Here is a 15,700-nt window from a genome sequence, read left to right as displayed (position 1 = left end):
TGTATGCTGAAATCTTCCTAATGATCCCTAGTACTTTTCAAAACTAGAGAAAATCAGTCCTACTTGATACTGCCACATCCCATTCCCTCTAACCTCTAAATAAGCTATTGTCAGTTCCTTACACCAAGATGATACTTGACTTTCAAAGCTCAAGAATCTCCTCCTTAGTGCTTAAAAAAAGGTTAGCCACAATCATTTCATCCACTTCTAATCTCCTGCCAGTCCCCAGAAAGACAGGATCCTAAATACTATGGTCTTTTTTTGACAGCTGCCTTTCTCACTTTTGTGGAAAATGTTAACAAGGGAAGCCTCTGATGACCTCAAAAAGTGACACGGTGTCCCTTTAGGAAAAGTGAGACACCATCATGGAAAGAGCACTGGCCTGGGAATTAGAACAGGATTTGCAAGTCCCTCATATTAAACCAACTCAAGAATCTATAGGCCACATTTATATAGTAGCTTAAGTTTTATAAAGTACTTTATTCACAACAAGCCTGTGAGGTGGCGAGTACAAAAATTATTCTCACTATCATCATCCCCATTTTACAGGTAAATCAAAATTCCTGAATGAGTAATTTTAAAAATCAATTACATGTGTGGTATATGAATACAATGGAATACTATTGTGCTGTAAGAAATGATGAGCAGGAGGAGTTCAGAGAAACCTGGAGGGTCTTGTGTGAGCTGATGATGAGTGAGATGAGCAGAACCAGAAGAACATTGTACACAGTATCATCAACATTGAGTGTTGATCTACTGTGATAGACTATATTCTTCTCACCAATACAATGGCACAGAAGAGTTCCAGGGAACTCATGATAGAAGAGGATCTCCAAATCCAAGGAAAAAAAAAAAAGAACTGCGGAGTATAGATGCTGAATGAACCATACTCTTTCTTTTGTTTTTGATGCTGTTGTTTTTTTTCTATTTTGAGGTTTTTCATCATTGCTCCGATTTTTTCTCTTATAACATGACTAATGCAGAAATAGGATTAATGTTATTATGTGTGTGTATATATATATTTATATATAGATATAGATATATAGATATAGATATCCTATATCAGATTACCTGCTGTCTAGGGGATGGGGGAAGGAGGGAGAAAAATCTGAAATTGTAAAGCTTGTATAAACAAAAGTTGAGAACTATCTTTACATGTAACAGAAAAAAATAAAATACTTTATTAATTTTTTAAAAAATCAATTACATGAAGGGACAACTAGGTGGCACAGTAGATAAAGCACTGGCCCTGGATTTAGGAGGACCTTAGTTCAAATCCAGCCTCAGACACTTGATCCTTACTAGCTGTGTGACCCTGGGCAAGTCACTTAACCCTCATTGCCCCCCCCCAAATCAATTACATGAGATCAAAGGCTTAGAGATAGAAGGGACCTCTCATAGCCATAGAGTCCAAGCCTGACAGTTTATAAAAGAGAAAACTCAGGCCCAGGTTAGTTAAGTGATTTGCCCAAGATCACAAAGGTAGTAAGCATCAGAGGCAGGATTTTCAACAAGGTTACCTGCTGCTGGCCCATGGTTTTTCCCACTAAACCACAACTAGTATGGGGGAGAGAAGTGAGGAAAGCTGAGATAATGCAGGTGGTGGTCCCACTTCAGGTGCAATTTACTAGAAGAAAGGGCAGTAGGTCCCTCTCTTCTCCCCACCCCACCCCCAAGCTTTACAGCATGGGGGTGAGGGGATGACAAGGTATGAAGCAACAGGGTGCCCCACCTTGTCAGCACCTGGGGCACAGCCCCATTTTCCCTGCCTGAATTATGACTCTGTTGAGACCACACAAACAAAACTGATCTAATAATTAAATGAAGATTAACAAAACTGATTCTAAGGCCATTCAGCTTAAGAAAAGATTTGAGAAGACTGAGTCACAGCTTATGGCCCTACCTCTCTCCTGAACCACAGATGATATTTCTCAGAGTTCTGCTCAACCTAATGCAATGAGATGAATTCCAATCAATGGAAATACCATCAGACAAAGATTTTCTTGACAAAGTGGAATTAGAAACCCACATTTCTAGCTTTGGTATTGATTCTAAGGTATCACTATAAATAAATGAGACTCATTTTTCAACTCTAAAAAGAATTAAAAAGATGTAACATAATATAGTGGATAGAAAGCGGGTCTTACAGTCAGAAAAATCTGGGTTCAAGGTGAGTCCCTGACACACATCATATGTGGGACCCTAGGCAAGTCACTTAATCTCTTGGTATCCCAATCAACTCTCTAAAGCTATCAGTTGCAGAGAAGGAGCTAATCTGTATTGGTGTAGGAAGGCCCCCACAAAGAATTTTTTACATGGATGAAATCACAGGACAAGTGAAGTAAGTGGCAATTTCATTTGACCTCTCTGTGCCTCAGTTTTCTCCTGTGTAAGAGGGTTGGACTAGCTGATCTCTAAGATTTCTTCCAGTTCTACATCTCTGATCTCATGAGGTTGTCCTTCTAAATAGGAACCATGGGAGACTATGCACCTTTCCCCAAAAGGATGCCATTGCTCAAAACCTGTTTGGATCAGAACTAAGAAAATGATATCCACAATGACTATGATAAATTCAAAGAAAACAACATTAAAAGTCATTTGAAATGAGGTCCAGTGCCTTTCCCAATCCTGGTTTCAGAGGACAGATGAAAAGCCACCAGTTAGGTTCTAGGGAGGGGTGCTGCCAGGCTCCGTCCTTATAGCCATTGGTTTTGCCCACTTGTTTTTGTCCTCACAACACAGGGAGGTGAAGGCTGGGAGAGTAAAAGTGACAGAGGATAGAGAGATAGGTGATAGATAGATGATAGATGATGGATTATTGGATGGATGGATGGATGGATATAGACATAAATATAGATATAGATACACACACATACATTGGATAAGTGAGGTGCAGCAAAACAAATAGCAGTCCAAAAATGAAAGGCATCAATAAAAATGTTTTTGAAATATGGAATACCCTTTATAGAAATGGCTTCAGAACCAATTTATAGACCATGAAATCAATTAAGTGAGATATGGTGTGGTACAATACAGAGAACATGGTCTCTGACACCAGAAGACTGAGATTCGAATTCTGTCTCTGCCACTTTTAACCTATATGACCTTAGACAAGTCACTTTACCCATAGAGGCCTTGTTTCTTCTCGAAAAAAGGAAGTGGTTGGATTTAATGACCTCTAAGGCCCTTTCCAGTGATAAAACTATGATCATAAACTGGCCTCATTGTTTTGTAATGACACTTCATGTGAGGTTCAAAGTAGCATGACCAAGCTCACTCATCTACCATCTTTATCAGATTTGGTTTCAAACTTCTTTGGCCTGTTTCTAAAGAGTCAGATGCCATCTAACAAGTGTTTATTAAATGCCTACTATGAGAAAGGCACTGTACTAGATGCTGAGAATTAAAAGATGAAATGAAAATTAGTTCTTGACCTCAAAGAGTTTACCTTCTAGTGCCTTTACTTTCAAAAAATAAAGTTTTGAAATCACTGAGAATATTGGGAAATTTCCGGGGGGGGTGTACTTTTCTTATAACTATATTTATAGTGGCAGATAGGTGGCCCAGTGGATAAAGCACCAGCCCTGGATTCAGGAGGACCTGAGTTCAAATCCGGCCTCAGACACTTAACACTTACTAGCTGTGTGACTCCAGGCAAGTCACTTAACCCCAATTGCCTCACCAAAAAAAAAAAAAGAAAGAAAGAAAGAAAGAAAGAAACCCCAAACAAAAAAACCCTATATTTATAAATTCTGATATATATATATATATATTTTGGTCTAGAGTTATAATTTCATCAGAGAGAGAATTTTCAACTTACTCCACTGATGGAAATCAACAACTCTTCCAGAGGCCATGAGGTGGGGCAATGGTTAGGGTACTGAGCCTGGAGTCAGGAAGACGTAAGTGGAAATCCCAGCTCATACAATTGTTCATACTGGTGACGATGATTTAAAAATTAGAGTTATGTCTTTTCCTGCCCCATCTCCAAGCCTTCTCAAAACATCCTTCTCTCTCTTATCTGAATATAGCATGGTTTGTATCTCTTTTATTATCCTGATTTCCATTCATGTTCTAAGACTCATCTTGGCCATGTTGATACTAAAATGCATCACCTTGAGCCAAACACAGGACTTCAGACAGAGCACAACACCCATGTTCTATATCCTAACATCTTATTAAAACAATACAAAATCATATCAGAATTGGGTTGGTTTGGAGTTTTTAAAAAAAATATTGCCTAAAGTCAAAACTTTCCCAAAGCTATTTATTATTCCTCTCCCTCAAAGTCCTATTCTTCCTCACTCCCCATTTTGGAGACCCTTTAAAAACCAACTCAGTTAATTTGGCTTTGGCTTGGGGACTCTTTCTGTCAGGGAGAGTAGGCAAATTCCAGTCAACAGTTGTTTTCAATAGATATTTAGAAATAAGATTGGACATTCGATGTAGAGGCAAGCTCACTGCTTAGAAGGGGGGCTGGGCAAGAGCTTGGTCAGACAAGTCTGGGGGTTGGGGAAGAGGTCATTATGTGGAGATCTGAATGGAGATGAGGTGATAGAAGCCATGATGGAGCAAAGATAGGAAAGGGACAAACACTCCTTCCTTCACAGAAGAGGCCAAACCAGGCAGAAACAGAGAAATCCACAGGGCAGAACAGTTACTATTTTTGGTTGGGTTTTTTTTTGTTTTTTTTTTTAGTGAGGCAATTGGGGTTAAGTGACTTGCCCAGGGTCACACAGCTAGTAAGTGTTAAGTGTCTGAGGCTGGATTTGAACTCAGGTCCTCCTGACTCCAGGGCCGGTGCTCTATCCACTGCGCCACCTAGCCTCCCCCAGAACAGTTACTAAAGGCAAAGTGGGGTATGTAGACATCACGTCAACAGGCCCTATAAAGACAAAAGAATTCAAGACCATGTTAAGTCAGATGCTGGTTTGAGTTCAGAAGCACCAGCCAAGCTCCCTTCTAAAAGAATCCTTGTGCCAACAAGGACTAGTTGGCTTTTAATGAAATGGCTCAGAACCTCCCAAGGACCTCTAGTTTGGTGAGGGAAATGATCTATTCCCCACTTTAAATGATCCCCAGCGCGACAGTTGAGATGGTATGGGTGGGGGTTGCTGGTGGAGAGAGAAGCATGGTAGTCATTTGAAATAGTAATGTCATCTTAGCATCACAGAATTTGAATAGGAAGAGACATTAGAAGTCATCCAGTCCTAGTCTGTCCCTCCCATTTTGCAGACAAGAGAACTGAGGCTCAGAGAAATGAAGTGATGAGAGAGACAAGTCTTGTCTTAATATAAAGGTGAAGGTTTTAACAACTAAGGCTGTCAAGAAATAGGATAAGTTGCTTTGGTAAATGAGTTCCTCATCACTGGAGATGTTCAAGTTCAAATACCATCACTTAAAATAGACATTATAGAAGCAATTTATGCTACACTCAAGGATTAACAAAATGACCTCTATAAATACCTCAATCACACCCTGAAATCCCACAGGAGGTAGGGGTCAGAACTGGAGTGTGAATTTCTATCTTTTGATTTTAGTGCTCTTTCTACCAGGTCACACATCCTAGAAATAGGATGAGTCTTACTTTGGAGATATAGATATATGCTAGGGATAGATCGGGCATTCTTAACTTGGGATCTGTAAACTTATTTAGTTTTTAATATTTTAATAACTATATTTCCATTTGTTTAGTTTCCATGATAATTCTTTGTATTTTATTTCATGCATTTAAAATTAATTAAAATGTATTTAATTAATTTAAAATCAAAATGCATCTAAAATTTATTAAGTGTTATTCTAAGAAAAGATCCATACATAGGCTTCATCAGACTCCTAGGGAGTCTATGACCCCCCAAGAAGGATAAGAACTCCCGAGGAAGAGGATCTACTCTGCTGGGATCTAAATGGGTACCATGTTTCCTAAATCCTTTGGGTAACTGATATTCTGGAATCTGGGGGGGAGAGGAGAAAGAAAGAAAAGTGGGAATCTGGAATATCCAAGTTTGCCCCAAACCCTGCTATCTACCTTCTCCATAAAGCTTTTACCCTACAACTACCTCTGTGACCTATTCAGTAAGCTCCAGTGGCTTCCAATGACCTCCGGGATCTGATATAAAGTAGTTTCTTTGGTATTTAAAGTTCTTTATAACGTGAACCCTTCCTCCCTTTCCAATATTCTTAGACTAGACTCACCTACACATAATCTATTAGTAATAGCAATGAGTGGATCATAGAGTATCTCCTTGCCTGTTCACTGACTGTATTTTGTTGTTCAACCTTTGTTCTCAAAGAGGACCATCACTGGCTAAAACCAATATGGCTAGAATGCTCTACCTCCTCCCCTTCCATCCTGAGTTTCCTTGACTTCCTTCAAAGCTTAAATCTCACTGGCCCCCTCAGCTCCTGGTCCCTTCCCCTAGGAGATTAGCTTCCATCTACTCTGTATATATCTTATATGCATTTAGTTATTTAGAGGTTGCCTCCCCCATTAGACTGTAAGCTCTTTGAGGGCAGGGATTTCTTTGTGTCCCTAGTGTTTAACATGGTGCCTTACATTTTTATTGTTGTTGTTAAGTCATTTCAGTTATGTCCAACTCTTCATATCACATTTGGGGTTTTCTTGGCAGAGATACCAGAGTGATTTGCCATTTCCTTCTCCAACTTATTTTACAGATGAGGAAACTGAGGCATACAAGGTTAAGTGACTCACCTAGAGTCACACAGATAGTGTCTGAGACCAGATTTGAACTCGTGAAGATGAGTCTTCCTAATTCCAAGCCCATCCTTACAAAACAAGTATTTCATAAATGTTTGCTGACTAAATAACTTGAATATACTCAATAGTCAAAGACCTGTAATTGTTTTGGTATTACAGAAACCAGAGTGTGACCTCTCTCCACCTATGTATGTAGCAAATTGTCTGTAATTTATAGTTTTAAAGTTGCCTAAGAAAGGTTAAATCGCTTGTCTGTGGTGAGACAGACGGAATCCAAAGCAGGATTTGAAACAAGTTCTTAATAATTTTACATCCTATCTTAACCATCATACCCTGGTTACCTCTCTTGAATACAGTAGGTATGGGTTGACTAATTTCTTAGAGCCTAACTTTGACCTAGGATTTTCTCTTTGAAACCTAATAGTTATCTTAAGGAATAGAACCAAATGTATTAGCATCCAAGAAAATTCTTTCAACTTTCTGTTAATAATCAAATCTAATTTTATAATTTTTTAAAAAATACATATATATCCATCTAATTTTAGGTATCTGGAATAATTGCAAGATCCCTTAGAAATCTTTGAGCTGGTATGTTCTCTATGGTGGGTGATCATCTTAGCCAGCATCTTCCTTTACTTACAATTCCCATTGAAGCTAATGGACTCTCTTCTTCTAGACACAACCTTTGACACACATTGGTTTGGGTCCAAAGGCCTTTTCCTAGAGATTATTTTGCTTAAACTCAGGACATGACAGATCCTTTCAAAATGTAGTCCTGATTGCCTTCTAAAAAGGAAAGCCAAGTCTATCATGTCACTTCCCTTTGACATGTTGATATAGGCCACAAAGAACTTGTTGAACAAGAGATTTAAAACTCAACAGTATGCTTGCTACTGTTCAATAAAGGAGGAACAGACTATACATGGAAAAAAGGTGAAAGTTTCCATAGTGAGGTTTCCCAAAATCACAAATTGTACTAATTTGGCCCTGAAATTATTAAAATAAAAGAGTAGCTTTTTGCTCAGGAACTGGCTGTGGCGGCAGGGGCAGGCAGAGTAGACAGATCTCCTAACTTTCAGAACTTTACGTGTTCTCTTTGGAAGCATGGATAGCTAGGTGAAGGTGGCTTTCTCTCTCTTTGCTAACCCCTAATATACTTTAATAAATGCTTAAAAGCCTAAAAAAAAATAATAAGAGAAAGTAAAAAAAATGATCAGGACACTCCAAGTCAGTTGTTCAATATTCAATTCAATTGAATATTACTGATCTCAAAGAAATAGTCAATATGAGAAATTCAGAGAAACATGGAAAGACTTGAGTGAACTGATACATAGTAAAGAAAGTACAAATAAGAATTATCTAAGATTATTAACTGTAGAGAAGGTGCTGATCTGCATTGGCAAAAGTTATTCACTAGGAACTCCCTTTGCTGATGAAATAACAATTCTTATAAGCATGTATGTGTATATACACATGTATATTCACACATATGTACACATATGCACATATAGATAGATGCAAGCCAGGTATCCTTTCTTACAGCCTTGTTAGGAAGAAAATGATTTGATAAATTTGATCACTAAATTATTTATCACTTTATTAATCAAATGAGATGTTTGTAAAGCACTTAGCACAGTTCCTGACATGTAATAGATGCTATATAAATGCTTGTTTCCTCACCCTCCTCACTTTAACTTGTTAAGAGACATTTATTTAAAAAAAAATTTTTTTTAAGACATTTCTTAAAATGCCTCTTAAGAAAGAATCCTAGAAAGAGCAATGGCTAAAAGCTTGGTCAACATGAAAACATTTTTTTTAAATGTGAGCTATTAAATCTTAGTTTTGTGGCAAAAGTGCTTGATTTTAGCTAGAAAGACATATCTTCGAATTTTGTCTCTGACGCCTGATAACTGCATACAATTTAAACCCGAACTATCTTTTTAGACTCATTACACTTTATTCCCCCTCTAGTACTTGAAAGTGGAGTCAAAGTGGCCTTCCATTTTCCCCCCATGTCTGACTCTGTCTCCCAACTCTTTGCCTTTGCACTACCCATCCTCCATGCTTAGATTGCACTCTCTCCTCACTTCTGCCTCAAGGAATGCATTTATTCCCTTGATTATAGGCCTCAAGCCCTCCCTCCCTTCTACATTGTCTTTCAAGATTGCCTCCAACTTTATATTATATTTCTTTTGTATTGATTTGTCATTTGTCTATTTAGATAGATAGCTTTTGATTTCCCCAATAGAAGATAAAGCTCCCTAAAAAAAAAAAAAAGAAGAAGCATTACATTTGGGAGGTTTGTAACATGCCTATTACACATACTTGTTTGGTTGCTTGACCAGAGCATGTCACCTCACATTTCTGAGCCCCAGTTTCCCCATTTTAGAAATGCAAGTAAAAGGCTACTTGTGGAACTCTAGCACGTTAACAAAATGCTTTGCAGATTTTAAGGTGCTTTATAAATGTTGGTTCTTATTTTCACTAAACCCAAAGGATGACTTTCTAACAATGCTATTTGAGGCACTGTGTCATAAGTGTTAAATATATCTGGGGTCTGGGGTTCTTTCTATGACCCCACCAATTGACCCACAGAAGGAACTAGCTTTTCTGTTTCTTTTATATGTCAGAGTCATGACATTCAAGGCAATGAGAAAGACCCACCTCTACCAGTAACTAGTCATGAGGCTCAGAGGCAAGTCACTTAATCTTCCTTGACTTCCCTTTTCTTATTTACAACACAAAGGGCCTGGACTGGCTGGTATCAAAGGTCCTTTCCAGGTCTACAATACTACAATATAGGGAATAGACTGTCTGTGCTGATTGAGAGAGAAATTCTGGGTCTCTTCCTCTTTTGTGTGGTTTTTCCCATTAAAGCTCAATGCCTCCTCCTGTGTCTAGCTAGTCCCTGGAGCCCTAAAGAAACAAGTGTTACATTCGTACCTCTCCCTGGATGCCATCCTCATTAGTTTCAGCATCTCTTGCTTTCTAAAGATTCCAGCCGTCTTGGCTGGATCATCTTTATCTCACAACAATTTGGATTATTTCCCTGTAAGTGACTGCCATCTGCTTTTTTTCCCTTAATTGACTTACTGCAATTAAACAACTAAAGCAGTTTTTTTCTCAAGGTACATACTTTCCCTTTTATGTCTTGTTTTTTAAAGATCATTTTTTCAAGTCTTTACATCTATTTTGTTTCATGGGGATAATCCAAAGAGAGGGGGAGAGAACAAACATTCATTAAGCACCTACTACGAGCCAAACACTGTGCTAAGTGCTTTACAATTATTTTTTTTCATTTGATAGGGCAGGAGAGGTATATGGTAGGTGTGAGCCACACACTAAAAACAAGGAAATACAATGAAGAAAAATGCATAAAGGATTCATCAAAGAAGTGTATAAACCTAAGAACCTGGGTTTGAATACTAGCTTTGCCATTTACTGCCATGTGACCCTGAACAAATTACTTCATCTCTCTCAGCCTTAGTTTCTTCTTCTTTAAAACAAGGGGGTTGGATGAAATGAAAGATTCTAAAACTATGATTTTATAATATTTAAGTACTTTCTACATGCCAACCAATGGAGATACAAATCCAATGAATGAGCCAATACCTCCTTATGAGGAATTTACATTCTTAGGAGCAAGATGGCAAATACATATGCAAGCATACTCAGAATCAATTTAAAGAGAACAAATTCGAAGTAGATAAATAAAAGATAGTTTTCTAGGAATGGTAGCAGTTGTTGGGGGCATTCAGGAACCTCTTCACATGGAAGGTGGTGCTTGAATAGTATCTTACCTGGAAGGGACCTTCATTACCTTATGCTTGGACTATTTCAACAATCTATGGGTGGGTCTGTCGGCCTTAGGTCTTTCCCCAGGGCAATCCATCCTCCATTCAACCACCAAAGTGGTCATCCTAACATTCAGGTCTAATCACATCACCTCTCTTCCCCCACTCAGTAAACTCCAGTGACTCCCTATCACCTCTAGGACCAACTAAAAAATCCTCTGGCATCCAAAGCCCTTCATAACTGATCTCCAGTCTTCTTATGCCACATTCCCTACCACATACTCTTTGAAGCAACAACACTGACCTCTTTGCTTTTCTGTGAATAAGACACTCCATTTCTCCTCTCCCAGCATTTCCTCCTCCAGCTGTCCCTGGAATGCTCTTCCTCCTCATCTCCACCTTCTAGTTTCATTTCAAAATTCTGACTGAAGGGGGCAGCTAAGTGGCACAGTGGATAAAGTACCGGCACTGGATTCAGGAGGACCCGAGTTCAAATATGGGCTCAGACACTTGACACTTACTAGCTATGTGACCCTGGTCAAGTCACTTAACCTTCACAAAAAACAAACAAACAAAAGAATGTGGCCAAGCATGATGACACAGGCCTGTAATCTCTGCTACTAGAAGACACTGAGGCCCTAAATCCAATCAGGTGTTCAAACTAAGCAGAGCACTAAGATGATGAGTCCTCAGGAACAGAGGATCACCTGGCTGGACAAAGAGGAACAAAGCAACGGAGGCCAGAAAAATAAAGCATGTTAAAGCCTCCATATGATCAGCAGTGGGATGGAACCCATGAGCAGGAGTGGCTGCTGCACGTCCAGTCAGGGTGAGATTGAGTGACCAAAGAGAGAATGAGGAGGAGGGAGGTGAAAAGGGAGGGAAAGAAAACAAAGACAGATTGAGAGGGATAGAGGGAAGGATGGGGAGAGGAGGAAGGAGGGAGAGAAAGAGAGAGAGAGGGAGAGGGGAGGGAGGGAGAAAAAGAAAGGTAGAAGAAAAAGAGGGGGAGAGAGAAAGAAAGGTAGAAGAAAGAGAGAGGGAGAGAGAAGGAGAGGGAAAGAGGGGGAGAGAGGGAGGGAAAGGGAGAGAGAGAGGGAGAGGGGAAGGGGTGGGGAGAGAAGAGGAAGGGAGAGGACTCAAGGAAAGATCCCTTGTGGTAAACTTATGCTAAGACATGAACCAAAGGTTCACAGAATGGCAGAGCAGGATAGGCTGAGATCTTTAGACTTGGAGAGGATGTCCACATTGATTACCCAGCTGCAACTTAAAAATAAAGAACCTATGAAACTGAATCACCCCCCAAAAAAAATCATGTTACCAGAGAAATGTTTGATGAAAGAAAATCAGCCAATCACATGGTGAAAGCAAGAGATATTCTGTGCGGAGTCTGTTCCCCCTCTATCTTCCCAATGTCAAGAAAAAGTAAAGATGACCTCCAACATGTTGGGTGAACCCTTCTAGGGACAAATTTAGGGTAGGATATAGAAAGGAGTCACCCAAGATCAACAGGTGTGGATAGGTTGCAATTTATATCTTTGGAGGGAACTCCTAAATAATAGATGAGATCATAAATCAATTCTCGAATTTACATGTTTATTACTAGTGTGAAAACAAACTCTCCATCCCAATCACACATTCAGAAACCCTAACTGTTAGTCAGTGGGCAAATACAATATGTTAGCCTGATAAAGAACACAAATTTTCATTAAACTGATTCATCATCACATCAGTCAGTTCTTAGTTGCTTGGGTGTAGGATACTCACATTTTATTCTGTAATAAGTCTACAGGAGAAACTCTCCAATTTGTCAGCCAATCATATGACCAGTTTATAAATCTTGAAGTTGGCTACCTTCCATTTTACAAAACATTGACCCCTCTAAAGGCAGCATTGCAAAATAGATACAGCAGTCTCACAGGTGCTGCATGACCCTGGACAAGTCATAGGCAGCTAGGTGGCACAGTCAGGTGGAATCAAGAAGACCTTAGTTCAAGTCTGACCAAAGATAACTTTACTAGCTGTGTGACCTTGGGCAAGTCACTTAACCTTTCTTTCCTTAACTGTAAAATGGGAATAATAATAACCCCTCCCTAGCACCAGGAATTGGTGTGAGGATAGAATGAGATATTTGTAAAGTACTTAAAATGAGGGTTAAGTGACTTGCCCAGGGTCATACAGCTAGTAAGGGTCAAGTGTGTGAAGCTGGATTTGAACTCATGTCCTCCTGAATCCAGGGCCAGTGCTTTATTCCCTGTGCCACCTAGCTGGCCCCCATATAGTAAACTCTTAATGCTCATTACCTTCCCTCCCCTCTCTCTGTCCCCATAATTCCTAAGACTAAATTGCAGAGCAGTCACCTTTATTCAACCATAGAGAGAATTTCTTGGGGTTTGGGGGGGGGGTTTGCTCCCTATACTAGGAAAACCACAGATCCAAACAAAAAAAGAAATGGTCCCTTCATACAACGATTCTGCAATTCTCTGATCCTATGGATAGATTTGTATGTTCAATTCTCCAAAATACTTATTTTTAGGAGATGCCTATCAGTTGGGGAATGGCTGAACAAATTGTGGGATGAGATGATGATGGAATGCTATTTGTGTTAGAAGAAACAAAGAGCAGGATGCTCTCAGAAAAACCTGGACTTACATGAGCTGATGCAAAGTGAGACGTCCTGTATACAAAGTAACAGCAACATTGCAAGATGATCAGCTGTGAATGGCTTGGCTATCCTCTGCAATGCAATGATCCAAGTCAACTCCAAAGAATTTGTGAAAAATGCAATCCATGTCCAAAGAAAGAACTGATGGTGTCTGAATACAGATTGAAGCATTTTCTTTTCGTTTCTTTTTCTTAAGTTTTTTTGTCTCTTTTCTTTCACAACCTAACTAATGTGGAAAGGTTTTACATGACTACACATGTATAACTTATATTGAATTTCTTGCATTCTTAAGGGGGGAGGAAGAGAATTTGGAACACAAAGATTTTAAAATGGATGTTAAAATTGTTTTACATGTACTCGGGAGAAAATAAAATTCTAAATTAAAAAAAGAGAAATACTTATTTTCCCCAACTAGAGGGAAAAGGTTAAACCCCTCATTGTTGTTTCTATTTTTCTTATACCCTTCAATACACTATAACATCAAAAAAAACCCACAACAACATGACCTTGGTCAAGTCATTTCCCTCCCTGAACCTCAGTTTGCTCATATATAAAGATGAGGGAGAAGGGTAGAGCCTCTTATTTCTCCAAACCCTTTAATCAAAGAAATAATAGCCACTTCCACCACAATTTCCCTGGGAAATAGGCAGTATAGGTGTTATTATCCCCAGTTTACAACTGATGAACTGAGACCGGAAATGGTCAGCGCTCTCCCAGGCACCCATTACTAGTAAGTAGCAAAGCTAAGATTATTTGCTTCTGCAACTGAGCTACTCCTGTGTCCTTTTGGAAAGATTCTAGTAAAATTACCTTCAACAGATGTCAGCCCTGCTCCCTTCCTTATGGAATTGATGCCAAGGTCCTTGGTAATAACCTGGAGGTTTTATTGACTGCCATCCTTCTCGATGGTGTTTATGTACCACATGATAGTTGGAACTGTTTGGGCAGAAGCAAGAACATTTATGTTACTATAGGTGGACTACAAAGGCAGCCTCTGGGAGTAGTTCAGAATGCTCTCTCCCCAAGCCCTTTGATGATATCCAGACCTTTGGAACAGTAGACTGGACTGGCCAGTAGTAAAACTGTAATTACAGCTTGTTATTTGCACTGCCAGGAAGAGTGGATGGCAGAGAAACCCTCTCCCCTCTGACCCAGCCCTTGACAAAGGACAGTGTGCTCTGGGAGACATCCAGCGCTGAATTGTATTGCCAGGATCCCTTCCTCCTTCCCTAGATCACTCATCCCCCTCCCCCTTTATTAAAGAACAGCCTCATGGAGCCAAAAAAGAAGAACCACGTTTATTCTGCAGGTGCAGAAGACACGTGCCTCCCAGCAGGCTTTTGCAAGTGTCTCTTGCTGCTTGGGGTAATTCTCTCTGGTGCTTTCAATTTAACTTTCTTTATACATGACAGGATAAAGCACTGATTTCATAATCAGCTCCCAAGGATAAGAAGAAATCACGGGGGACATTTACAAGATGAAGTTAACTTTGACCCTGAAGACTGTTGCTTCTTAAAATGTCCCTCTCTCTGCCAGCTTCCTACCTGGTTGGTTGCACTATAGCTTTGGGCTGCTATATACCACACAATGGAAGTATTTTAAACTGGTTCTTTCATTTGGGGCTAGAACTTTGTCAGGGTTGGTCTGCCTGACCTTTGACCTAGATTCCTAAATTGACTTGTTTGGACCAGGTGTAGATAATGTTCTCGACTTAACATCCAAACCCTGGTTCCTAAAACATCTGAAGCCCCCTCTTCCAGTTTGAAAGGGTTAGCTGCTGGGAGTCAGTGTGGTTTCATGCAGAGCTTTTTAAACTGGGTAGTGACTGCATATGGGGTTGAGTAAGTGAATGTGGGGGTTGCAAAAAATTTGGCACCAGTACAAGGTTATGTATACCTATATTATATATCTAGGTGCGGGAGGTCTCTTTAAAAAATGGGGGTGAAAAGAGGTCGAGAGTGGAAAAAGTTTAAGAAGTCCTGGTCTAGTGTTTAGAATGTTGTACTTGGAGATGGAAAATCTGGCTTCTAATCCTGCCTCTGGTATTTGACCCTAGACAACTTCATTAAGCTCAGATTCTTCATCTATAAAATGGGGTTACTAATAGCACCCACTTTCCATTGGTAGTTATAAGGATCCAATGAGGAAAATATGTTTGAAGTGATTATGGACCTAACTCCTGAGAACACAGTTTAACTTACTGGGTCTTTGATAAAAAGTGCTCTGGAAACCTTAGAGGGTCACATGAATAATAACTAACTCCTATTTAATGGGCTAGTTATTGTTATTTGATTTATTATCCCCATAGTACCTTATAGGATAGGGATAGGAATTAGACCCAAGATTTCATTGTAAAGAGAAATCCCAAATAAGGAAATTCTCTCTCCCAATGGAGATCATGTAATTTTTCTCTGTAACTTAGTCTTCAAGACTACCCTAGAGAAAAAGGAGGTGAAGTGACATTCAGGAGGTGTGAGAAGAGAGGATTTGAATCCAGGTCTTCCTGACCCCAAGGTCTGCTCT

The 15,700-nt window shown here is 39.5% G+C and overlaps 1 long non-coding RNA gene across 2 annotated transcripts in view; it reads right to left on the bottom strand.

The window, feature by feature from the left end:
* The window catches only part of LOC122746256, a 111,186-nt gene extending 97,028 nt beyond the window's left edge, over window positions 1-14,158 (bottom strand). For both annotated transcript variants that reach the window (XR_006355523.1, XR_006355524.1), the window contains exon 1: window positions 13,988-14,158. This is a non-coding gene — a long non-coding RNA (uncharacterized LOC122746256). The remainder of the gene's footprint in view (window positions 1-13,987) is intronic.
* Between the last annotated feature and the right edge of the window lie 1,542 nt (window positions 14,159-15,700).

Source organism: Dromiciops gliroides, chromosome 3 (assembly GCF_019393635.1).
Source record: "Dromiciops gliroides isolate mDroGli1 chromosome 3, mDroGli1.pri, whole genome shotgun sequence".
Taxonomy (NCBI): domain Eukaryota; kingdom Metazoa; phylum Chordata; class Mammalia; order Microbiotheria; family Microbiotheriidae; genus Dromiciops; species Dromiciops gliroides.
The sequence above is the reverse complement of the archived record's forward strand: the minus strand, read 5'-3'. Positions and strand labels throughout refer to the sequence as shown.